Here is a 26,852-nt window from a genome sequence, read left to right on the forward strand (position 1 = left end):
AAGATCGGATATGGGAAGCGTAGTGAAAGGAGGCCCCGATTAACTATATATAAACATCCGGTCTAGACCGGAGGTCGCGTGATTTTAATTAAAAATTTCCCCCAAAACAGAATTACTTAGATGGCCGGCACGACTCTGTTGTTATCAGGAATAGTATGATGTATAGGGGAAAGGCATCATTAATTTAAAGTGAAGAGCATATATTTTAAATTAAATAAAAATGATTAAAAATTACAGCCCGGCATTGTGACCATGCCACAATAATTTTTGCTCGTGCTATTAAGATTTAGCACAATAATATATATGAAAATAAAAATGATTTCATCATCATTTTTAGCAATTTTTGTATAGCATAAAGACAATGATGCTTATGAAATGAGTCAAAAATTTTCCTCTTCTTTTATTAGCGCACGATGATGTGATAAAAATCATCGTCGCCATCTTTTCTATTCTAAAGAGAGAAATATATAACAATGATGATGATGATGATAAGATCGTTATCATTCATCATCATTACGATTTATCGCCGTGATACGAAAATAAAAATGAAGATTTTGTACACTTTCGCTCTCCGAATGGCACAAAGATGAGGATGATGCAAATGATAGTAAAGAAGATCATCTGGTGACAATGGAAAAAGAGTAGAAAACAAAGAAATTTGATGAAAAACATCCTTAAAATTGATACGCTATCGTTTCTAGAATGTAGAAAATACATTTTTATCCAATTTCCGAAACTGATTCATTCAATATTTGGCACGTCTGGTTGTCGTATCGATCAAAAAATGTAGAAAATTGCAGTAAGAATATTCAGTTACAAACGAGATGTGTATAGATGAAATTCCTCCAAGTATAAGAAGCATCTTCCATAAATAAGAAGTGTCAAAGTGATGGGAAAATTCGAATATGTCGACTCGAAACCATATTTTTTTTTCTAGAAAATATTTTTTTAGAAAGTGCCGCGAAAGACTTTTAGCTTATCAAGGTCGCATATGATTGAATGGCAATGCAATATTTTTTGATCTATATCGATGGAAATATTTCGTATGTTGCATGCTCAAATTTATTTAAATAATCAAATTTTTTGAAAACGTTATATGAAGGTTTTTTAGAAATTTGTCGGGTCCATTTGTAATCGAGTAAATTAAGAGATTAAGTGCTATAAAATTGCATGCAACATGCGCAAAATAAAAGCTTTCGTGTCAACGGTGTATAAATATTCTTGAATAATTTATTAGGGAGGGAAGGGGAGCAAGAGAGAGAGGTTAAAGGTCAAAATTTGCATAAGAATCTGAACACGATTTTAAACGTTTTCTCGACCGAAAAAACTTATAAATTATTAAAAATAACGTAAATAATTTCCAAAAATACATTAAGATTTTTTAGAAACGATATAAACGTCACTACAAAAATAAATTTCTTTGGAATAAATCATCAAACAGATGTTGTAAAAATGCAAAAATGCGAATTTTCTCAAGATTTAGAATTAATTCCATAAAAAATTATTATATGAAATAATTTAATAATATTAAATAAAATAAATTACCTTCTAGCCATTTTGCCACATTTTTGTTATTATTTTTTTTTAGATGAATCTTGTTAAAATCTAATTATTCATGTAAACGAGTGGAAGGGGAGGAAGCGAGGGGTAAAACAGGGGGAGAAGTTTATTTCTAGAAATTTAATGGCTCTCATAAAAGACATTTTGCATTATAACGCGATTATTTTCTTGTTTGGAAATTTAATTTCTAAAAAAATCTGCTAAAGTCATAAATAGTTGGTCACATAATTTGGAAAATTGCCTAAAACTGATTGAATTTTTTGAATAAAAAAACAATTGTTTTTTTCATTATCACCTCAAAACGTGACATTTTTAGTAATAAAAAATGATAAAAAGTGATACAAATGATAAGATTTTATGAATTTATTTATAATAAAACTTCTAAAAATTTAATTTTCTGAAAGACAAACTAGTGTAGTATCTAGTGTTGTTTTATTGTTATGACAATATCTACATTTATTATTATTTTTTAATTTTATATTTAAAGAATTATTTATTAGCAATTAATCTAAAAATATACGAAGTCTGCTGTAAAGTAAGTGTGCATACGATGCTCTGAATGCAGCAAACACTATTGTGAATCAATATTATCTACACGAATGGTGTGGACCATGTAAAATGGATCTGGATCCTTGAATCGTGGAACCGCATCTCACTCTTAAATGTGTTGGAATGTGCGTGATTCATTGATTTAAGTTATATTTACGACTTTTTACGAATCCTACTTTGATCCTTCAGATGACGTATATTAACGAATTCGCTCGATCCTCCACGTGACATATTCTAATGGATCCGCTTCGACTCAATACGTGACATATCCTAATGGATCTAGTTCGATCCTTCACGTGACATAGTCTAATGAATCCGGTTCGATTCTACACGTGACATATTCTAATCGATCCGGTTCGATCCTACACGTGACTTATTCTAATGGTTTCGAATTTGATTTTACACGTGATATGTTCTTAAGAATTCGGGTCCAATCTTCTTACGTAACTTACTACACACCAGATTAGACTCCTACACGTGACATACTCCGCGTAGATCCAGGAAATACGTCACGTTCAAACGAACTACATTTAATTAACAGAAGGATCCATATTCGTTTCCATACGTAACATAAATCGTCCGAATTTACACTAACAATGTGTACTAAATACCGTAACGTAGCGTAACTACTGCTTAAAGTAACCAACAAAAAATCTTATGAAGTCACGCATTACTTCATAATTTATCGGACGTAACACAATGCAAAACAGTCTTAAGAAGTAATGTAACATCGTGTGTGACGTAACGTAACATTTTACGTCACGAAATAATAAACTTTACAAGTGATTTTCGTGACCTTTGTGAAAACCACGAATCGTATACGCATTCTTGAAGAATTTTCAAGTATTTAAAGAGAGGGTGACATTACATTAGGTAAGGATTATAACCCCCAAATCACCCTTCACATAACTTTCAAGTTAAAGGTTACTTAAGATCGTGGAAGTATTTTAAATATGCAATTTTTAGAATATTCCAAAAACACTATTAAAGATAAGAGACATTTTTCACCTCCACGTAACAGAGTCAGGTGAGGAATTTTTTCTTCTGATACAGGAGATTCTACATTAAATTTGTAACAAATATAATTTATTTGAAGGGGGATTTTGATTTCTAAAAGTAATTTAAAATATTTCTAAAATTCCAAGAGCGGCTAAACGAATTCGTAATTTAGAATTCGAAATTAAATTCTTGAAGAGGGGAGGACGAAAGTCTAGAGAATGTTATCTAATTATTATAAAGGAAGATACCAATTAAGATTGTCTAAGCATCTTTTAAGACTTTCTACACTTGATTTATATCTAATGTAAGAAACAGAAAAATGTTCTTGTATTTCTGCTAAATCAGCGATTCTTGTAATGGTACAACTCTGATTTTTTTGTACAGTACGTTTGTATGTCTGTCTCCAGTAAATCGGTACACTTTTTTATTTTCTTCTCTGTTAAAAAACGATAGGAATAATGCCACTCTAGTAGAAATTTATGAGGTATTAATAATCTCTAAAGTTTTTTACATTAAAAAAGTAAATTTAAACCTCTTAACTCTTCAAATTAACTTTATTTAATTGCAATTTACTAATATACAAGAAGTTTTGTTTGCTAATACACGATTAAATATGCAGAATGTAGGATTATTGTAGCATCGTAGGATATGTTATTTGGCACATTTTACTCAAATTTTGAGGATGAAAATGTAGTTATTTTTGTTAGATTCTATTAAATGGCAACTAACTTAATTAAGTTACTGGCGATTGTTACTATGGAAGTAAAGTTGGAAGGATCAGAAGCGGTGTAACAAGACAACCAACCATAATGGCAGTTGTGCTAAAGTTTGTACTTTTCGCAGGTGTTGCTAATGGCTCTCTGTGGAGCCAACATTGTAGCAGTTGAAAAATTCTATCCTATCGTTCTAGAACCAGAATTGCTACTGCTGAATGTATACTTCTACATTAACATTTATATACCTTATAGAACAGAATGCTCGCGCTTTAAGTCAGATCTAAGTTAACTTATTGTTTATATCTCTTCTCCAGTTTGAAGTTGTTGCAAACAAATCAGAAATTAACTTTATAGCAGAGGATTTGTTATTGTAATAGCATACTTTACGAAGTTTATTCATTAACACACAGAATATTGTTTAGTTAATATTGATTCGTATGATAATGAATTCGGATAGTTTACTAACTTAAACGACTGTGAATTTACTGATTTGCTACTAATACAAGAGCAAAAATTTGTGATTAATATAAATTCACAGCAGTCTACTTTATTGGGCTAAAATTTGAAAAAAGACCTATAAATTCCGTCTTTTCTTAATCTCGAGAACGGAGTTAGATAGACTAAAATCGAGATCAGATATGGAAGGCGTAGGAGCAGGAGGCTATGATTAACTCTATAAGAACTTCCCATCTAGACTGGAAGTCACGTGAATTCAATTCAAAAATTTTCCGCTGAAAGCAGTACGATACATGACGGCAAGACTCTATTGCTAACAGGAAAGTATGATGTACAGGGGGAAGTCCCTACTAATTTGAGGTGGAGAGTATATATTTTAAATTAAATAAATTAAAAATATGATTAAAATCTGCAGCCCGGCATTGTGACCGTGTCACGATAATTGCTCGTTATAATTTTATTATAGTATAATAATTATTATAGTGACGTATACTACTACAGTAATAATTACATTGCAACAGCATCATTTTTACAGTAACCTTTTTTTATTTTATTTTCTAAAGAATTGAATCTTATGTATGATATAATTTAATTACCGTAATAGTAAACTCCTATGTCATCATTCTGTACACGACACACATTATCATATTGTTAATAAAGTAGCATCCCACTTAACTAATGATAACTTAGAATTAGTTACGTTACGTGAGATCATTACTATAGTAAGATATACAACTATACATATTATACGTAATACAATTATGTAAATGTAAATAACACGTGTCGAGAAAATTGTTATTACTACAATAGCACACGTTTAAGCGTAAATTTGCAATTTGCATCTTTATAAATAAAAAATCTGTAAAGAATAACGTGTGCGTGTTCTTCTCTAATAATAATGTTGATCATTGAACACGCGACAATGAAACAGAACACGGTATCTAGCACCTGATGGTGCTGTTTGTCAGAGCAAAAGTAGTAGTAGATCGATCTCTTAACATTTTCAGCCATTCGTCTGTCTGTTTTCTGCTACACACATAAAAAAACTTTCTATTATTATTCTAATACTTTCGCAAATATATTCGGTTTTTTTTACATGTAATTGTATGAAACATGAATAGATTTAGTGTTGATTGAATGTATTTAACGAAAATGCTGCCTTAATGAAAAGAAATTTCATTCTCTCTCTTATTAATTTACCTAAAAGATACGATTTATTAAATAAAATATTTACATAATTACAGTTTCACGTATAAAAAAATTTGCATTTTTTTGTTAAATTATTCTAACAAATATTATAGTACTTTTTTACCTTTGTAGAATAAGAAAATAAATTTTAGTAGCTTTTTGAGCATTTAACGTAAATTTTAATTAATTACTACTATAGAAGTACTGTATGACGTCACGTAACATTAAAAAAGTCGACTTGTTTTACTGACTTTAATACTCGAGTAGCATAGACTGGTTAGTGAATGATTCTTCATCTTACACTAAAGTGGAAGGAAATCACCTTTCTGATGCATCAAACGTTGGAAGTTATTTTCAGCTTTTCTTTGATACCTTCAAAAAATACAAAAAATAAAAAAAGGGAATAGACTTGCCACTTTAGCAAAAGGAAAAGTAAATTTAGGTTTTCTTTTTTCCTTTTTTCAATAATGTCACATACATAAAAAATAGATTTTTATTCTGCTTTAAATCGATTTTAAAAATATAAATTTAAAAACTTCTGTATTCAATTTTTAAAAAAATTACAAATAATTTTCGTCCTCTGCTTTGTTCGTAAGATACAAAACATTAAAGATTTCTTAACGATGATTGGTTGCTGATAAAATAGTCTTTAACGACGATTGGTTAAGAAAATTTAAATAAGCAGAAGTAAGCATATCGTTGCTAATTTATAAAATATTCAACCAATAGTCATTAATTTCTTAAATATTTATATCTTACGAACATCTTAGAGAACGAATTATGTTCGTAATAATTTTCTTATGGTTAAAGAATATATTAAACTTTTTGAATTTTAACACGTAAATTATTATTATTTTTTATTAATTAAAGCCTGATTTTAGTGTAAACTACTGAATTTTAATGCTAAAAAATATTTTTTGTATATTTAACTTTTTATCTAAAAGTGACCATCACGTAATGAATGTTTTAAAAAAAATAATTCAAAATTTTATTCTAAAAAATCATCTGTAAACCGTTAATGCTGTATTTTTTGTTAACCAAATTTTGAATTTTAAAGAAGCAAATATTAATTCAAGAATTCATAAGTTTTTGGCATCATCTGACATGATTTACAAGTAAAAATATTTGTTAGAATCTAGAAAAAATTCTAGAAAACAAGCTTTTCATCTTCTAAACAAGTCTCAGGTGGAGTAAAGGGGATGAGATTGTCAACTTCAGTTATCTGTCATGTCAGATGCTGTTCTTAAAAGAGAAATTATTAATTTCTTCAATGATATTCCCAAAAATATTCTAATTTTTGGAATTTTTGGAGTGTTTTAGAATACAACTAAGCAATTAATTTCCTACTAGAAGTGATATGAATTGTAATAGAACTAGATTTTGCTTGCATCCTCATAAATTTAATAATGATGCCGATACGATAATAAACGATTTTAACTGATTTTTTGGAGCGAAAAAATTATTTTTTAAATTATCTTATTATCCTAATTAAAATTAGCAAAATTCAATAAAAAATTATACTTTTTTAAGGTTAGTACAGTATTAAAAATAAATGCATTATTCTATGTTCTAGAATGACGCACAAACTAATCCCTAGAGTTTAAGGATTAATTATAAGTCAAGAAATACTCCTTGAAATGTGAGGATTATTTTCTTAATGACATACATTAATATAAAATATCCTTGCTGAGTATCTATGTAATATTAAGGATTATTCCCCAACATTACACAGAAGTTGGGTTTGTCTGTAACCATACTTTTAGTGTACAAAATAGTTTACGTCACTTTTTAATATCTTAATATCGTGAAAGATTTATCATCAATTTTCAATTTACGTGCTCCCTAGTCATCTTCCATCGCTTTCTTATCCAATTCTATCCTCGTAGTTGTTTCTATTTTTAGGGGATTGTATGGAGAATTTTTCTATCATTTTCCACCCCGTGCCAAAATCTATTTGACAACTCTTCCTTAAAATTTCAATATATTTCCTCTTATCTATCATCGTTAGATATTTTTTCCATAAGATCATCTTTAGTATCTTTTTATAGCATTCTCATCCCGAGCTTCCACTCAGCTTTCAAGAGGAGTGATACCAGATACTGGATTCTCCCTAAATCCAATAAAACTTGCTGTGATTTTCTTTTAAAAATGTTTTTATGTTAAAAATATATATATTTTTCTTTTATTCAAACGTCTGTATAAGATAAGTATGAGAGGTTAGGCCAACAAACATGCAGCAATTTCAATAAAAATCAGTAGAAACATTCAGAAAACACACCAATATCGATCTACGAAATCGAAAGTACAACAAGCATAAGTGAATCTAGGGATATGTTAGATTTTTGAAGCAACTTAGATTGATTTATTGGAAGCCAGTAACTCATTTTGGCTCTCAGATAGGACCAGAAAAGATAAATCAAACAAGTAAGCAAGTAAGCAGCAACTCTGATACATAGATAGATGATTGAGTGTTAAGGAAACGTTTGGAAAATTGATTGATTCAATAACTTAAACGAATGATAATCCATCGATTGTCAAACTGTTTGAAAATAGTCTCTTGTCTCTCTCGAATGCCAACTGTCTATCAAAAAAATTCACTCCATTGCTTTAGCTTTAAATCAATACTTCTTCAAAATGCCATGCAGTAAGATTATGTAGGATCGACTCTATACTGAACCTTAAGTACAATCGACATTTTGAAATCCTCACATTTAACTTAGCAAAGGAAATTATCATCAATAGAAAACCTTTTACCGTGCATTTTAGAAGTCCACGAATCTATTTTCTACTCTAAAAAAATCCATTATTTGTCTAATAAAGAACAGAGTTAAGAACTTGGTAGATATCTTAGAATTACTTTCGATACAAGCCAAATCCCGAACCGTAAATCAAAAGATTCTTGACACAAAATAATTGTCTTTCACCCTCTATTTTTACAGAGAATTCTATATTTTTCTTCTTCAGATAAATGTAATTCCATTAAACAATTAATCTAAACAGATACAATGCATTATGACTATAATTTCGATCAATTATTTAATAAAAAATTATTTATGTTAAAGAAAATAAAATCCAATTAATTTTCGTTTTGTAATCTTTCTTATAAACAATAATTAACAATAATTTACTTAATAATTACTTTATATTGAATGTGAACTTTATGTAAATAGTTAACTTAATGATAAGCTAAATAAATGCTTTCGTAAACAATAATTTTACAAAAATCATTATGTATACAGTAGATGAGATTTTTAATAATATTTTAGATATTTATTTCAGCGCATGTTTTAAAAAATTATTTATAATATTTTCATTACAATAATTTAGTTATAATGCTTTAATTCGCATCACACACGTTTTTGTAGACGAATACAGAAAATTATTGTAAAGGATTATTTTTAGCAAAGTGTTCTGTTGAACACAATTAATTTAACAATACAATAAACAACACTTGCGTGCGTTGTTAACAAATAAATTTAAATTCTATAATTGAACACAGTTTATTGTGTTCAATAACAAAACTTTGTTAAATTTAATTACTACGTGTTCTATTGTTAAACACAGTTTATTTTGTTAAACAAAAAGTAATCATTTTATAAATTAATTGTGTTCAGCGACAAAAAAATTGCTAAAAATAATCATTTTTAAGTTTTTGGAAATAATCGTTTACAAAATTATTTCCTGTCGCTTAAAATTAAAAAAAAATATATAAATAATTTTTTAAATGTTTTTAAGCGACAAAAGTGTTTATAAATAACTTACTAGTGTTAAAAAAGATTCTTAAACGCGTTCGTAAAGGATTAATTTATGAGTAATTGTTTTTAACAACAAAAACACACTAAAAATAATCGTTTACAAGAATTTTTCTATTCTTCATCGTTGTAAATTATTACTTTTTTGTGTTAAACAAGATTATTAAATTTACAAGTTGAAGTTGTGTTTGGCTACAGAATAATCCTTGTAAATGATTATTTTTTTAAAGTATTCTCACAAATTTACGCAAATTTATTATTTACGGGAATATTTCTGTTGCTAAATACAGCTCGGTTGTAAACTAATCGATTTAACAACGTTATTTAATAAAAAATAATAATCATTTATAATAGTAAATTGTGTTTAGCAACAGAAACATTTGCGTGAACAATTTTTTAAAAATAATTTAAAGAATGCTACAAGAATGTTTACATTGCGAAATACAACACAATTGTAAATTGCTTAATTTAGTGACCTTGTTTAACAAGAAGTAATTATTTACAATAAATCGTGTTCAAGTAAATAATTATTTTTTAATTATTAAAAAGTAATCATTTACAATAAATCGTGTTTAAGTAAATAATTATTTTTTACGTAATTGATTAATTTGAGATTCTTGTTAACAAAAGTAATCACAATATGATTCTTTTGAAAGTTCGTCTAAATGATATTTTTAATACAAAAATAATTTATAAAAATGATTATTGCATAAAGAATTTCATTTTTTTAAATAAATTTATGTATCATATTCAGGAATATCTTTTTCCATTTCTAAAGCAAATTTTTTCCCTATAAATTAGTTAATGTAATTGAAGAAAAATACACAACATTTGAATAATGAATTTATTATTATTTTTTTGCAGAAAACGTTTCTACTTTTGATGAATCAATCAAATAGTTCATGAATAATTTTATCGGCATTAAATTCATTTTTAGATATTAAATCATAGATTATTCTATCTGAAATTAATCGTTTTGTTTGATTTGGTTAATGAGTTTGTTCGTAAATTTACTTTAATTTTTTTTTTTCAGTTTAATATGTAATTAGATAATTTGCAAAACGTCATCTACTGTTATGCTTTATAATCACGTATAAAAAATATTTTAAATTTCGCATAAAATAAATGTTTTTTATGTTTTTTAACATTTATAAATATAAAATTTATGTTCGATTTTGTTTCATAAAGTTTAATTGTCTTTAAACTTTTATCATAAAGTTACTTTGCCATGTGCCTGATATAAAAGTTTTATTGCATAAATCTTTTGTACACGTACTGTACCGTACATTATAATAATACATAAACACGGTTTAGTCAAACCGAACAAATAAATAAACTTTTAAGCAGTTTAAAAATATGTCATGCTAGTAGAATAATTGCTTGTAAATGTACTTTTCTTATTTTCAAAGTTAGTGCTGATACTATGTACAGGTACTTGTACTATTAGTGATTAAAAGTATACTGTACAATAGAAATTGTACAGTAGAAACATACATATATTGATATAAGTAAATAGAATATATTAATACTAGTACTAATAGATATTTTGCATTTATTCATAATACATAATTACATCAATGAATTTTTATTTATTTATATAAGTTTTGGGGGTTTTTAAAGACAAATAAGAAATTTTAAGACAAAGAAAGAGGGGGTGTTAGATTAAATATCTCTATCGCTTTTACGATTATTATTTGTGGAATTTTTAATCGATTCCAGGAAGGGACGAGTGCCCGTTTACCCCTCTCATGTTTACTAGTACTAATGTTACAGATAAATTTAATACATCCTTAGTACGTCTGGCAGCATTAACATTAAAAGTACTCTCAACGCACCTATTATACTATTATATAGTATTATTCTACGTTAGCTTAGAACAGTTCTCAGAACTTACTGTACGAAGAAGCGTAGAATATCTGTCAGCATTGTATACACCTCTCGCACAAACTTAATGTTTATTCTTATGTACGATTAAGCCAAAAACACTTATCACCATTTATACTGATAAATAATTTATACTAAGTTAATATTATACTTGCACGTACCTATTTTATGAATAAAGTTTAAGGCACTTGCCAATAATAGGGGTAAAGTGGGCAATCCCATCAATACCGGTCGTCATAAAATACGAAAAACTACGACACGTTTACATTGCTTCATAATGTAAGTCGTAAGAGGATCCTTACTACAACCGCCATATTGTGTTCGGTGTTGACTGAGAAATGACTGATCAAATCAAACATTTGGATTAAATTACAGGTGCGCATTAATGAAAGTCGGAAAAATGGCTTTCGAATATGCAAGTCAAAACCAAATTAAAAACAATTTCAGTGACAATCTCAAAATGGCAGGAAGAGAGTGACTAGCGGGATTTTTAAAGAGGAATAAAATTTCCACCTGAAAAGACAAGTGTGAATAGAGCCACGACATTAAATATATTATATAAGTCGGTAGAAGAAGCAATGGAAAAGTAGAAATTTCTCACATGAAATACATACAATGCTGACGAGACCGGATTCTGTACAGTCCAACAACTCAACCGCCATTATCACCACAAGCGACCAGTATTTTCCACATATGCTAGCAATACCTTTCATCCTTGGCATTATTAATATTATTTTTCATTATCGTTTATTTTCTGTGAAATATTATAGAACGATGATTACAGTTCCCACAGATTTAATTAAAATAAAGACCGATCGTTAGAATTTGTTTCATTTTGATTTTCCATAAGTGATTTCATACGCATTATAGTACCTACTGTATAAGTAAGCAAAATATACTTATCAGCATTGTTACATTTTTATACATAACTATTACACAATTAAGCGTATACAAGGCTCACTATTACATTACACAAGCGTGGTAACAGTATTACAAGCGCAATTTTACGTTTGAAAAATCTTCAAACCCACTCAACTCATTCTAAAATTAATCGATACGTATAAAGATTGAATTTCTAAAAATTTCTTAAAAGTTTATAATTTATTATTAAGTTGAAAACTGTGTTTCTACACATAACATCTAATTATCTTTAGTTACATTAGCCAAAGCGATTATTAATGATTGATCATCGCTCCTTTACTGCATCATTGGACATACCACCATCTTCACTGTCGAATAATTATTCTAAACGATTCACACAAAACTCGTAATCGATTCTGGAATTTTATTGAAGAATATTACACTTTTTAGAAATTATCAAATAAATTTCTTATTGGAAAAAAATTATCCTTAAAAAATTTAATAAATTATCTTTATTTTAATTCGTTTAATAGATTTGTTTTTTGAATTTTTGAATTTTGAAAAGGATTAATTTTTCTTTTTAAATTATGCAAATTCCATTGTTGAAACTGACGAATTTCTGGTGTCATTTACATTATTGAAATTGATTAGTTTATGTTAATGAAATGAATAAATTATGCTAATGAGGTGACTTTTTAAAAATATTTTGATAAGCTTTAATAGGCATATCAATAAAATAGAATTTAAAAAATTATTTATAAAATGAAGCATTAAAATTAAAAACATTTGATTAATATTAAAATGGAAGGAATTATTATAAATTTATTATATTTTTTAAGTGACATAATTATTAATTTTTTGTTTTTTGAAAAATCTAATCAAAACGTAAACAAATCTGCTTAATAATAGTAAAATTCGTAGAAGATAATCCAAAGTAAATAAATAATCTGCATCAGGGAGATAAATTATTTTCTACAAAAAACTTTAATTAAAAATCTTTAAAAAGGTTATATATAACTAATTTATCAAAATATTTATATGAAATTTGTATAAAATCTTAAGATTTATCATTTATAATGTTGGTTTTTGGATTATTTTTTAAGCTCGGAGAAATCACGAGAGAAATTTTTTTGATATTATATCAAAGATGATGTGTGTCTCTTTTTGATGTTTCTTCATATAACTTATGGATTAATAGCAGCGAGAAGAAGAAAAATCCAGATATATCCCGTCTTCTAGAATAGTTCAGAACAGTTCAATAATTCTTGAAAATCTTTTGAAAGAAATTCTTTCTCTGATCAAGAAAAATTGAAAAGTGTAAGTTTATATCTTTTACTTCATTTATTTTTTTAAAATATATGTTTAAGTACACTTATTTTTCTTTGAACAATTTCTGAAAAATAAATGAAGTATAAGGTATAAAATTTATTTAGATTTTAACAGCTTTAATTTAAATATAAGCATATTTAAATGTCCATAAAATCATCATTTCTTAAGATTATTTTCCTTGTTAAACGTGTTTTAAGTAGTAAATAAAACTATATATATATATATAAGTAATTAATGCTGTGACATTATTTATTTATTTACAAGAATCGAGTGCATTTTTCTTAATTGCTCTCTTCGAACTTTTTCTCCTTTTTCCTAAAACAATTAAAAGCTAAAGAAAGAAGTAAATTAGCAGGAATTACAAGAATGTTCATCTCTTTAGTGCTGCAATTTAATTATATTGTTACAGTTAAAGGGATATGCTTTTAAAATGTAATAAAGATAAGTAGATAACTTCAAAGTAAACTTTTTTTATAACTGTAATTGAAAAGGAAAGGCCATTTTTTATATTTAAAATTTAATTTTTTACAATTTTTCATGCCGAAAATTAATTTTAAACTTTATAAAATGTTTATCAAGATGAATTTTATAGCCTCAAGTTAAATGATAAAAGAATTACAAACCGCATCATCCGTATCTTTTTATCCTTATCCTTTATTTTTTAAAGATAATTTATCTTAGCTGTTGCAAATGATGGTTAATTTGATTTTAACACTTATAAAGTGATTAAAATGATCGCATGTTTAATGTTAAAAGCATAATTTTTAAACGGATTTAAGATTGGAAGATGATAATTAAAAAGATAATTACGATTAAGTGAAATATCACGATGAACAGAACTCGAACCAAATGAAATTTTGGTAATAAAATCATTTCCGAAGGGATTCTGAGTGTTAAAACAAACATATCAAGACTTTGAATTCTATTGGGGATGTTTCTGTAAGTGCACTCGAGCATCATCCAAGGCATCGCATCAAGTTAAACTCGTTACGCATCACCCATTGGACCTACAAATCGGTGGGAAGGTGAGATACCACGAAAATTGTCTACTATCTACTTAAATTTCCTCTAGGGTTAATTACTTTTACTACTAGATAGTAGGTGTAAGGCCGTAAGGGGTGGTAAATTGCAATTTATTTGGCGGCACGCTGACATGTAACGGATGTCATAAACGTTATATATACTGTAATGTTTGACGTATAAACGGACGAATTATGTCCAGTCATTGTGAGAAAAGTTTTGACAACGACCTGTCAACATCTATACTGGGGTAGAATTTTGTTTTGTCGTTTATTAACTCTTCCTTCCTCATTACAAAAGGTAGAATGGTGTGACGTTAGTACTGATTTTCTCAACTTTTCGCAGTAGACTTAAGCATAAATCCTTTTTATGACTTAGTAGAAGTCATAAAAATAACTTTGGCTTATTATATAGCGAAATATTTATTACACAAGTTCGATATTGTATATTGTAAAGGGGGTAATGAATGTTAGAAAGTTAATTAAAATTTCCACAAATGGAGTGTTTCTATTATACTACATTAAGGAGATTTTAGCGATTTTATTTGCGTATTTTGAATGGAAAATTAATTTTATTTAAGTTTTATATGTGCATAATTTGGTCAATCGTGGATTAAAATTAATTTACAATTTTCTTAAGAAGTTACCAGTAGAAACAATTACTTGTGTTGTTTTATTAATGTTACAATATCTAAAAACCACACACACATTCTACAGATGTTACTTTCCCTCGATAGAAAAGCTTTAACGCATTATGGGTCTGTATAGGAAGTAACCACAATGTAGTTACGATAATGCTTACTGTAAGCTAACTGCAAACGATATTACTTCAATAACAGCCCCGTGTTAAAGTATTATCATAACCTTACTGGCTTGTGACATTACACAAAAATATTCGTAACTCGTCTCCATAAACAGTATAAGCGCTGTTTACAATGACGAGTTACGCAAATTCTACTAAAACCACCAACGTAAATCATATTGTAATTAATAATTTACATAATTTTCTAGCTTTTTATGTACAAGATGTATTTTTAAACGTGGAAGAATCGGCGGGGAATACGTTTGAATTGTCATTAGCATGTTAATCACGTATGTAAAACACGTTTAACTGCACGCGTTTAAACTTAATTATGATTGAAAGTAATTATAACTAAATATTTTGTAACGTTTATAATACTATACACGTATAGTAATTTATCCTTTAAGGAATTATTTGACTTGGTTATAGTGGTAACATCACTCATCTAACCTTATCCATGTCAACCAGTTCTACTAACTATTCAAATGAGTTGTAATGTAATCGTCGTATAAGAATTAATTGTGTGATGAACATTATATCGAATCAACAGGGATGTAGTTTACGATACTCTATAGCTTTAAAGTTAATTAACTAAGTTTTAATTATAATAAATGTATCGAACTTTGAAGTCTAGGTAATACTTTATGCAAGTATAGTTGAGAATATCGTTGAGTTACCTGTGATGATAATGCAAATAACTTAATTAAACTGCAGAAATTTAAAGAATTTTAATGTAAATTTAGAAGATTATACTGTAATTTATCTAGATTAAGTTCATATTTGTGATATTTATTTATGGATTTAGTGATAAATTGCGGCTTTTCTCCTCAACGTTATAACTTATAAGTAAATTTAGCAAGTAAATGTGGATATTTTATTGAAATTTTTCATTTTTTTTAAAAAACTAGAACATCAAGTCTTTATCAATTTGAATATAAATTATGAAAATTCTACTACAGACAGTTTGTATAATTTTCAGAATAATTCAGGTAATTTATTCAGAAAGTGTCTAGATTAGTATCTTTTACCATATTAGTAGCATACGCGTCGCTACGTCGCAACGGAATTTAAGTTAATTAAGACGCATTTTTTGTTAAAAAATTGAAATATTTTATATAAAGCTATATTTTATGAAATTTTAAGAAAATATAAAATTAATATTCTACTTCAGAACAAAAATTTCGACAAATAATATAATATTTTTACATTGAATTACCAACGCGCATGAATAACCAATTATTAAGCGCAATGTACTGTACTTTCATTATATTTATAAATTAATAATTATAAAACCCGTAATAAAGAATAAAAATAACAAAAAAGTAAAATAATTTAATATTTAATATATTTAATATTTTAAAACAGAAAAATTGCAGTTTAAGAGGCGCTCGTTGCGATGCGCCGCGACTTAAAATTCGCGACTTTTGTTTAAATCTAATGCATTAAAAGAGAATATATAATCAAAATAAATTATTTTGAAAGAAAAATATTTTATAAATTTCAATTTTTGCAAGTAAATTATTATTTATATTAAAAAAAATTAAGGAATTAAGCGAGTTTATTAAACAAACTATAAAATATTGCAAAACTACAGAAAACAATTTGTAATTTATTAAAATATAAACAAATTTGCATATTTCTTTGAAATTCTCAAGAAAATTTATCGAAAAATATATTAAAATTATTAAAATGGCGCCAGAATGAATTATAAAGTTTTTAAACGGCTCCAAATTCGCGAAGGTGCGCATTATAATCCTATAAATTGGAGTCAAAAACGTATTCGTATTACTTTTAATTACTTTAATTAACTATCATCATTACTAAAGTTAATTTCAAAGATTTACATTTCGAAACTTCGTTAAAATTTATTAGAATTTAAACTTAATTAACTTTTAATCTATGGAATTTATCTTAAATTATCCCTACGATATCCTATTATAATTAAGATGAAGACTTTCCATCTTAATTTAAATTTTAGGCAATTTTTTAAAGAGCAAATTAATCAAATTTTTTTTTGATAAATTTATTAATTTAAACACCTGAAACACGAGTAAAGTGTGACAGGTGATACGTAAATTTCTGATACGAAAAATATTCGAAACAATTAATTTCATTAATCAAATTTAAGACTTTTTTTAAAAATTAAAATAGTCATTAATCTCCATTAGTCACTTGTTATTAGTATATTTGTTAATACAGTAGTATCTGGAGCTTTGTGTATATAAATTAGCTAACTGATCTTAATGGCACTTCCATGTTTCATTAGTGAAGTTGAAGCATCACGTGATACATAAATGAATATAAAAGTTTATTTATCTGTTTATTAATATAAATTCTAAGAAATATTAATTTTTCGCCATTTTGTTTTTTTTTTTAAATGTTTCTTTGATAAACAATTTAATTTTTTCAAAATTCGTATATTAAAGTTTAAAAAGTTGGTTAAAATAATGCGCATTTTTACGTAAATCTGACGTCATTCTTTAGAATTTTTCATTGTAAAAACGACGTAATGACGTCAAATTGACGTAAAATGTGCATTATTAGCGAGGTTGAGGCCGAAGTTTTAAATGCGAAAACGTGTACGTCGGACGTTCAGCGCCGCTTTCCTGCAAGCCTAGAAGTTTGACAATGGCGTTTGGAATGTCGAGCATGATTCCATTGACTTTCCAAACGCCATTTTCAAACTTCTAGGCTTGCAGGAAAGCGGCGCTGAACGTCCGACGTACACGTTTTCGCATTTAAAACTTCGGCCTCAACCTCGCTATTATTTCAACACAGAAAATTTTAAATTGAATAATTGTATTTGATGTTATTATTGTGAAAGTAAGTTATGTATAATGTTTATAATTATAGAAACAGTAAACAAATAAACAGTGTAATAATAGAAATTTCAGTTGCTAATTGTTAAAATTAATACATTTTGTATTGTTGAAAGACATTGTTACGATTGATACATCTGCATTGTCGACTGATGTTTGTATTATTGAATGATATCTGTACAATAATTAGCATTACAGATACAGTTGTGTTGTGTCTGCACTGTTGGTTCGTATTCTTGTAATTGACAGTTTGTATTGTTAACTGTAAAGCTGGTATTATTGAGATTAACACCTATACGATAACTAATAATACAAATACAATGCAACATTCGTTTTCATTGTTTTAACTGATACGTCTGCATTATTATAATTGATAAGTTTCAATTGTCGTAACTAACATATATTAGATGTGTCATTGGGAACAAAACAATACAAGATAATGTTAATGTTTCTTCGTATGAATTATAATTATTCATATTTGTCGTTAATTATTATGAATAACACATATTAGTATGTGTTATTAAGAAATATTTATATATTAAACATTACAAATTATTTTTAAGTGATTCTATGATTCATAAACACTTACATAGTAAAGTAAATGGAGAAATTCATCTAAAAACCGCATTAAAATGATCGTATGTAAAAAATACTTTTCATGGCAAAAAATCAGCAGAGAACAGAAATAAAACGTCAATATTCTGTACTTCGATACAACTCGTACAATGTACACATTGGCTGTGCTGCTATATTAATGTAAACGAAGTAAATGTAAAATTATAAATAGGGAGAAATATTTACATTATTTATTAACCCATTTTTATTATTACCATTACTCGAATGAACGTTTATAATAATAATTTGATGTATTCGAAGTATTAATACTGCTATAGTAATAATACAAATGAGTAAAGTCATCACGAAAAATAAGAATTTATTTATTCATAAATTAGTTTTACGAATCGAATAAAGAGATGATAGACATAAAAAAAAGAATTTTGTTTGATGAAACAAATCAGATTTTTATTTTTACACGATGCTTATGTAAAACTGTAGTGGTACTTTATTACAAATTCTTATTTTACTTAAGAAAATTCGTAAAAATTAATATTAAAATTATACATTTTGGGAAATATAATACGGTCTTGTAATTGCACAATTTTACTGTAGTAGCACCAAGTGGTAAACTATTATAACAATAAATTAATTATAAACAATTAGATCTAAAATTTTTAAGGGTTAACCAAAAATTTATCAAATTATTTACATGCTTTAAAACTTATAATACGTATAATGCTACGAAGTAACATTGTTTTTTAATATTAAAATATTAATTTATTATATTGATCTTTTACTAATGCATAAATTATGATTCCTTAGTAACGTAATGCTTAATTAAAAGATGTCACTTATAAAATTAAAAAAAAATCATAAACGATGATGACAGCTTCGTTCAAGCATTTGCTCTTATAATAAGTTTCTAAACTTTATGCTACTGTAATAATAAATTACAATATACTCGAATTTAAGTTAATAAGTTAATAAAAGCCAAAATACACATTATGTTACTGTAGAAGCATTTCGCATTGTGTAATCAAAAATAATTAGAACTAAGCACGTTTTTGTGATCAGATAAAATATTTTTTATATCAATAAAAGGGAGCCTATATACAGTAACATATTGGCTATTCGGAGTACTAATTTATTATTATACTGGTAACAGAATCAATATTTTATCGAATATTGCACTATCATCAACATAATTATAATATCTAAGATATCTTATTAGCGTGTGGCTATCGTAAAGCATATCAGTATTATAGTAGCATAAAGGTAGTAGTGTATTATGTTTTATGTAAAAAATAGGATACTTTCTATAAGATGACTGACAACCGCATAGAAAAAAAATTCTGTCCTTTAGCAATATCACAATTGTATCTAATATTTTCCTAGTGTTTTATGGTAAATTTAGCTCCTTTTTACTACTGTAACAGCAAACATAATGGATAGCATTGAAACATGCACCAGATATTACATTTTTACTATTTTGCTTTTATTCGAATGCACGATAGCCTTATACAAAATGTAGCAAAATTTATTGTTATAACAGCATCTGAATGCTGCTATAATAATAAAAGAGCTTTTATTTATTTATTTTTTTTATTACACGTGATGGGTAGCATTTGAAAGTTTCATAAGAGAGAGAAATCTTGTTTTATTCTAATTCAAATGCATAGTAACACTACATAAAATCTAATGACTTAATTAAATGCAGATACCTCTAAAGTAAAAGAATAAATGTTTAACTATTTTAAAGATATTATAGAGATAAAGATTAAAGATATTTTAAAGATATATATATTAAAGAATATATATTTATTTTATAGAAAATCGTCGTAAATACCCAAAACATAAAGTAAATAATAAGAAACAGACTTTCGTGTCATGTTAACTTGATATAAATAGAAACAAAAAAGCAATTATTAAATAAAAATATGACGTAATTTTATAAAATATTATGGTAAAATCAGTTAGAAATTTTTACTTTTATTCATTTTAACAGTACAGGTATTTATTTGTTGCGTGAGTCGTGACGAGGTATAAAAATATGCAAATATTTGCCTCGTCAAAGGATATTCATTAAATATTAAAAAAAATAACGAAAATTTATATTAAAAAATATTTCAGTTTTTAGCTTTTTTTAACGAGGAAAAGGCGTGAAAAATGTTAAAATTAATCAATTTCAAAATTAATAATCGATTTCTTGTTTAAAAATTTTAATCGATTTCATTTTTTTTAAAAAATAATCAATTTATTTGCGTTTTTTAAAAAATGCAACAATTAATTTTTTCAAAAATAAAATGAAATTTAATAAAAACTCAATTTCTGAGAAAATGACAGAATTTTTCTTATTGTAATTAAATTTCATTTAAAAGAGAGCAAAGAAATTCGAAATTTTAACGTTAATTCTAATTAATTTTATTGTTACTTCTACCAATAGCAACAAACTTATATTCTGAATTAATTACTGACACATCATCAACTGTAATATCTCATAACATTCCAAGCTAAAAATTGGCCAAAATTTGGCAATTTTATACACTTTACGTAGGAACGAATTTTGTACATTAAACTTTAAAGGAATTTCTAGTAATTAAAAATAGAAGAATCAATTTGTTTTGGTGCGTTTTTTATACACAAGCGAATTAAGTTTAATTAAATTTATTTGTGTATGAAAAGCTTAATTAAAGATGTCGAAAAGAAAAACAAGGAGGAAGTAGAGTTTAACGTCAAACTATAGGTGACAAACTGTCTCCCTTGAGTAAATAACCTTACACTTCGGGATTGGTAATAAAACACATCATTCTCTTCCTCCTTGTACACCTCTCACTGTTTAGTCCTGTCATTTAAAGACTTGCAATAACAATTTTACTTCATCTACCTGCTTGCTAAATATTTTTCATACCTATTAATTCTGATTTTGTTTCTCTTAGCTGCAATTTTCCTCTTCTTCTTGATGTTTTACTTTAAAAAAATAGGCTGCAGCACCTTATAAAGAAAGAATTTTAAAATAATAATAATAATTTCTTCTAACATCTTTAGTATGTTTAAATTAAAATATTTCACAAAATATTTAAATATACACGTGATTTTTAAGCAGATTGGACTGAAGTAAATGATGTTTAATAAGGTTTAACACAAAAATTTAGTTAGATTTGATTTTTTCTTTTACAATTTTATGTTGTATAATAAATGCTATAATTTTGTAAATTATTTGTATTTGGTTTAAATACATTAAATTCTCTCTAATTTAGTTTTAGATCCTTAATAATAATTAAGTTTTAAATTAGTTCCTTTTATTACGTTTAAGGAAAGAATAGGGAAATAGGAAATTTCACGATGAAGCTGAAAGGAAAATTCGTGAAGATAATTAAATCACGTTTAAAATTCTTAACGGTTTTAAGCCTTATGACGCAATATAATTAACAGTTTTAGTTTTAAATTAGCTAATTAGGTTTAAGAAATGTTAATTATATTTAAAATTTCTTAAATGTAATTGCTTTTTCTTGTAGAGTTTCTGAAATACGATCGTTCTCTTCTTCGCGGGTTTTTCATTGTTGCATCTGTGAAATCGATTAGAAATTTAAAAATAAATGACAATAACTAAAAAAAAATTAATTGTAATCAAGAAAAATGATAGGAAAGGTAATTATATTTAAAAATTAAAACTAAAATTTTTGAAAATAATTTTAGAATAAATTTATTAAATTTGTTGCAGTTTATACTATTTTTTTTGTGTGAAATAAACAATTTAAAAATAAAATCCGTGGGTTTTTCACGTATTTTTTTTATTTATTTATTTTTTGTGTGACATAGAATAGTAGCAACAATAAAATAATTTATTGTTTTCAGCACGCTCATGTATAACCTTTGTTATAACCTGACATCATTTAAATATATCACGTTTTACATTTTGTTTTTAAATATGTTGTTTGTATAATTTTCCTATTTACACAAGCTATTCGAAATATTTTTTCGTATGTTTTCGTGTTTCCGTGTTTGTGTGTGTGTGTTTTATGATAAGGTGATGCATACTTTCGCATCAACTTGACGTCATTCTTTGATTTTTATTAAGAGAAGACGTAAAAATGACGTCAAAGTGACACGAATTACAAAAATTTTCGATCAAACAAATATTTGTAAGTCGTTTGTATCCCACATGAATGATTATTTAAAAAGTTGTATAAAAAAATTGTACAATCGTACAAAATTCTATAATTACACGGCTTTTATTTCTATAATTATGTTATTCTATATAATGTATAATTATACAGTGTTTAAATACAAAGTCCTTTGCATGCTCGTAATTAAAATTGTACAACATAAAATTTTATACTGTCGATTTTGTATAAATTGCATAGTTTTCTTTATTGTACACAATTATATCTGTAGTAATTTCGGATTAAATGTACAAAAGTCAGTTACTGTATTTTACGTGTATCCAGATACAGGCCTGTCTGTATCTGAGAACAATGTGTTTTTTTTTTTTTTTTTTTACAAAGTTACAGGAAAGTGGGATAAATTTATATTAAATTAATTATAATTTACGGTGATTAACTGATTTTTAGGCCACACTAGTATAGAGAATTGTATTTTATTTAAATATTTTGTATCTTTTATACGTAACACATATACAGCTTGTATGTATAAGTTATCATGTGTATAAATTGTATAAAACTGAAGATATCTGAGCGTACAGAATATGAAAATGGTATTCATACAGTAAAACGGAACCTGAATAAAACGGAAACCTGTTTAATGTTCGGTTTCTACAGGTTTTGCTGCGTAAAATTCGACAAAATTCGCACGAGAGGATGAGAAATTCACATAAAAAATAGCAAAACTAAAATTGAAAATGTATACACTATGCTTTTTATTATTTGAAAATATTTAATTTATATACATAAGCCGTATTGATTCTTTTGTAACACAATACAAAAGATTTGAATAATTAATATAGAAACACATGAAAAATAAATTTTGAATTTTATAGATTTTAAAATAAATTTTCGATAAGAAGATTTTCTTGAACTATAAAATTCCATCGATACGTTTTCCTGCCTTAAGTGGCATTTGATGATATTGGATAAACTGCATTTTATCCGGACCTATACTAAAGTTATGACGTAGACACACACGTGATAAGAGTGAGGGTGTTCTTGGACGTATTTTTTTCTGTTTAAAGATATTTCCTTTTGCATAATTTAAACAAAACCGAAGAAAAATTACTATCTTGTGTAGTTCTTAGGATTATAAAAGATATAATGAGGAATGCAATTCTCGTATTACATGCGATGCATTTCTGTATAAATATAGGCAATATTATACAGGAAGTATGCTTCAAAACTATGCAAGGAATGAATAAGAACATGCACGAAGCTATGCAAGAATGAAGAGAATTGTATTCAAGATTGTGTAAGGAATAGGTGTTGTTTCACTAAAAAATTATGCAAGAAATGAATAAAATTATTGCAAACCTTGCAAAAAATGGGGACGTTACTTTGGAAAACATGCAAGGAATCGACCGGATTTGTTAAAACTACGTAAAAATTGGACCAAGTTATGTGCAAATCTAAGCAAAAATGGACAAGGTTAAATTGAAGACTATGCAATGAATGGACTAGATAATGCCAAAAACAATGCTAGGAATGGAGAATGTTATGTTGAACATTATGCAGAGAATGGAGAACAGTAAGTTCAAGATGATGCAAGAAGATTGCATAAGATTATAATCTGAAATTTAAGCAAAAATATTATGAATTATGCTAGAAACTACGCAGTAAACTATTTTTCATTATATTAGGAACCCGTGGAATAAGTTATTGCCCACGAAGCTAACAATTGTACGTAACAATAGATCATTTATACATAGAAGAGACGTGACAAAGCTATATCCGAACGATTGTGGTTACAGTCCTTTAGACGTTGGCTTAACATGATCTAAGCATAATTAATGACATTCATGTTAATGACTGACCTTTAAGAATCGATAGTGATGCCAATTAATGTAAGTGACTCTCAGGTATATCATTTAATCTTGGAGGAGCATAATTAATCTATATTAATTAATACAACCGAATGGATACACGATAAACATTCTAATAATACAACTAATCGATAATCGTTGGAGTACGTATACGTGCTACCTTCGTAATAAAAAATGGTAATGTTAACTGCAGATTATTTAATATTTAGAAAAGAACAGAAAATAAATAGGCATGATTAGGGTATATTACCATAGAAGTAGGTATACTGTGTTATATGTATAACCGTTCTATTAATATAGAAGCAGCTGTACTGTTGTGTGGATAAACTATCTTTAACTTGAATCATTTTAGGAAGTTATAAGTAAAATATTCATACAAATACAGGACACATACAAGCATAGAGACATACGAGTTTTTTTTTATTACTATAGTAGTATATTAGTAACATGTTACTATATCATTTCGCATTATTACACTTAATGCTGTTACACTGTAATAATAAGAGCTTTTTGTTGGACGGCAATTTTAAAAATTGTAGACCTATAAATCCCCACTGTCGTCCGTCCGTCTGTCTTACTGTCCTTCCTTAATCTAGAGACTGAAGTTAGATAGATGTAAGTCGAGACCAAATATGAAAGCTTAGAACAGGAAGTCCCGATTAACTGTATACGAACTTCCAGTCTAGACCGGAAGTTAAGTGAATTCAATTCAAACATTTGCCCTGAAAGGAGTTAAATCAGGACCGGCATGACTCTATTGCTAACAGGAAAAGTATAATGTACAGGGCAAAGCCACTACTAATTTGAGGTGGAGAGCATATATTTTAAATTAAATAAATTAAAAATATGATTAAAAATTGCATTGTTACCATGTCATAAATAATTGCTCGTTGTTATTACAGTATTGAAATATATGATACTATTATAGTAACACCTCAAACATCTGTGTGGATCCATATTTTAACATAACCTCCTCCTAAGATTTTTCAGATTATACACGCTGCTGTATACTATTATAATAACAAAAAACTTTTGAAATAGTATTAATATCACTTAATTTTTTGTATTTATAACCCGTATAATGCCTTACATTTAAGAAATTTCATTAGTCCACGTCACACCCTATTATGACAATACAAAAATAAACAAATATTTTTATAGTGTTACGTTGCTACTGTAAAAAAATCCTGGAAGTGTATTTGATATTTATACTAAAATAAAACCCCTAAAAATCGAAACTACATTACTTTTTATTACTGTAATAGCATTGTATTTGCTATTACATATTACAGTAATAAAATAAGTTTGTAAAATTGTAGAAACAGTGTAAAATATTGTTTTAGGTAAGAGAAGAAAAGTCACGCGACCATGTTTTTAATTGTGTTCTGGGAATTTGAATATTGTAATGGCATCAATTTTAATTACAATCATTAAACAGCAGAATCTAAATATTTACAGTAAAGTAAAATTATTCAGTTATCAAAATAGAAGACACATTTATATTACTACAAATCACTAGAAACGGATAGAGTTGTCTGCAATCACCCTCAAATTCCTATTTAAACTTTGCTGAGTTCCTGTTTACTTTCACCATTTGTTCTGTCTTTCATCTAAAAATACCTTGTAGAATACGAAATTGTCGATGCTTTTTGAAAATACACCAAAAAACACTTCGTTCAGAAGATATTTTTATACTATAAATGTCTTTAAACTTCTAAATTTATGTAAAAACTTTAAAGTTTCTTGGCTAAATTAATTCAAACTTCCTGTAAAAATGATGTTTTTATATTAAAACTTTATTTTTTTTATTAAAATGAAGCGTTATAATCTATAATTTTTAAGTAAATTTGATTAAATTATCGATTTCTAAGACCTTTATATGCAAATTTTCCGGTTTATATAATTAAATTTAAATGTTTTTTTATATGTTTCTGCATCTAAAAATTCGAAAATATATAAAGTGATTTAATTTTTATGGTTCAAATCGAGAAAATAAAGCTTAAATATAGAACGTGCATCAATGTAATAGAAGAGATGGAAGGAGGGTTGATGCTGTAGCGTAGTGAAAAGACACTTTCCAGTTAAATGTATTTACTTACTTATTGCAAGTATGAAAACTTAATTATCTAAAATAATTCTGTAGAATATTCTATCTCATTTGTCAAAGATGAAATACGTCACGAGTTACATAAATCCTCACACAATGGTATAAACACTAATTACATACACACGATATCATTCTGGGAATGGTATCAGGTGGACTAGTGTTTGCCTTCATCTTGCCCCACTCCAGAAGCGTATCCAGGTATCATTGAGGGGCATGGAGAATTTGTGGCTGAAATTTCTTGTAAATGAATCCTTAGAATTTAAG

General features: G+C 27.0%; 1 protein-coding gene across 4 annotated transcripts in view; it reads left to right on the forward strand.

Annotated features, from left to right (window-relative positions):
* Positions 1-26,852, forward strand: part of mAChR-A (muscarinic Acetylcholine Receptor, A-type) — a 117,183-nt gene that overhangs the window by 70,610 nt on the left and 19,721 nt on the right. Inside the window, exon 1 of one of the 4 annotated variants that reach the window (XM_067266063.1) lies at positions 13,273-13,282. The exons of 2 other annotated variants lie outside the window; for them this stretch is intronic. The gene's annotated coding sequence lies outside the window, so the exon portion shown is untranslated. Of the gene's footprint in view, positions 1-13,272; positions 13,283-22,094; positions 22,141-26,852 lie in introns of those variants that run through there. One more of the 4 variants, XM_067266058.1, reaches the window with a different exon arrangement.

Source organism: Centruroides vittatus, unplaced genomic scaffold (assembly GCF_030686945.1).
Source record: "Centruroides vittatus isolate TY-2023 unplaced genomic scaffold, ASM3068694v2 contig_1051, whole genome shotgun sequence".
NCBI lineage: Eukaryota > Metazoa > Arthropoda > Arachnida > Scorpiones > Buthidae > Centruroides > Centruroides vittatus.